The sequence below is a fragment of the Ochotona curzoniae genome, unplaced genomic scaffold (assembly GCF_017591425.1).
Source record: "Ochotona curzoniae isolate NIBS_2020 unplaced genomic scaffold, NIBS_Ocur_1.0 contig_1328, whole genome shotgun sequence".
Taxonomy (NCBI): Eukaryota; Metazoa; Chordata; class Mammalia; order Lagomorpha; family Ochotonidae; genus Ochotona; species Ochotona curzoniae.
Genome location: NW_024465041.1, coordinates 698,885 through 700,934, shown reverse-complemented (window position 1 = coordinate 700,934; position 2,050 = coordinate 698,885).

Here is a 2,050-nt window from a genome sequence, read left to right as displayed (position 1 = left end):
GCCAGAATACTAGCCTATTCACAATTAGGGCTGGGACTGTGGACTGGCTGGGCTGGGCTAGGCTGCAGCACCTGCCATCACTGGCTGGAACTAGGGGCAGATGGGTCCAGCAAGACTGCAGCACCTGCAGGCAAATGCTGAGTGAGGAGGGGCATGCTAGATTGGCTTGAAGCACTCACCAGCATGAGTAAGACCCTGGGGTGGGGGAAAGCCCAGTAGGGAGACTTTCAGGGCTCCCCTGCTGGGCTATTATCCTGCTGGTGAACATTACAGCTGGGACTTGGGGTGAAGCAGGCTGGGAGTGCTACAAAACCCCTTGGCCTGCCTGTGAATTGGGTTAGAGGAAGAATGGTGCTGCGCTAAGCAACCATATCCACCAGTATATTGCATGAGCCAGAGTTAAGTGCAAGCCAGTCGAGTTTTGCTACAGCATCAGTTGGGAAGGGCCAGATTCTTGACAAGTCCCGTTTTCCTGGACCCACCTGGAAAGTACAAGATCCAGGCTGAGAGTGGGCTTAGTAGGAAAACTGTGTGTACTCCTCGGATGGGCTGTAGCTCCCACTAGTGAGCGTAAGAACCACATTTTTGTTTGTTCCTGGCTATGTAGGTCATAGCACCCACCAGCAAAAGTGTGGGCTGGATAGTGAGGTGGATCAGGCTGAGCCATACTGCAGCACTCATTGGTGTGTACAGAAGCCGAATGAGATGTGGGATGAAATGAGCCAGCATGCTACAGATACCAACATGTGTAGGAGCTGGGGCTGGCAGCGGGCATGATTGGGTCATTGGGTATTACTGACTAGGCTGCAGCTCCCACTGATGTGTATGAGGGCCAAATGTATGTTGGGCAGGGTTGAACTGGACCACAGCATCCATTGGTTTGTGTAATAGATGGAGCTGGGGACAGAACTGACTGGGTGACTGTAACCACCAGTGTGAGTGTAGGCTGATGTGTGTGATGGACTGAGCTGGATCCCACACTGGCTGGAGTTCCTTCCTCCCTTGTAACAGACAAAGATGGAGTTCCTGGCTCTTGGCTTGGATTAGACCAAATCTTGGCTGTAACAGGGATTTGGGGAATGTACCAATTATGAAAAAAATCACTTTGTCTCTTTCTTTCTTACCCTGACTTTAAAATAAATATACATCTTTTAAACAGAACTGTTTAACTCTTCAGATATGATCTGATTTGTACAGCCAACCCAAGCATGCAATTCCTTTTGATAACATTTTTGAAAAGGACTTTTCCATGTATATACTTTTTTTTGTCTCCTATATGTTATTACACACATTGTTGATTGGATATCTTGATGCTGCGTGGCAACTATAAGAATCAATACAAAACTGTCCAAGTTTGACATTCTGTATAAGTTCATTGTGGCATTGTAGGTATAGACAGAAAGTTCAGTATCTTAATGGCAAGGTATATTTAGGAATCCTTTTATTTGGGAGTAGAGATGCTTACTGCAATATATCTTCATTTTGTGGTATGATAGTCTGCATTAATATAGTTCATCTATGAGAATATGTGTATTTCTTTTTCACCTATATATATTTGTTTTGTCTTTGCATCAATGTTGCCTTATATCAAAGAGAACATATGATATGTGTCCTTTTGGATTGGGAGCATTTTATTGCAAATGGTAAAATTTGATTTCTTAATGACTGAGCAGTATTCCATGGATTAGATGTATCAGTTTCTTTATATCCATTCTTCTTTGGACGAACATCTGGGTTGTTTCTATGTCTTCATTATTGTTGATTGTGATGCTGTCTATATAAGCTTGCATAGAAGAATGGGGGTAGGTTTAATCCTTTACGCCCCTATAGGCACAACAGAAATTTGGATTTATAGCCTGATGATGGATTTTATCTTATGAAAAATGATGTCAGTTTCACAAAATGTCTGAAATCTATGAAATACCACTAAATCCTTGGAGTGGAAGTGGAATTTAGTGGCATGACACAGCCATTTTGTTTTGCTCATGGAGTTTACTCATCAGGAAATGGCGTGCAGGTAGGTTGATTTATCCCTGATCCATGCCTCAGC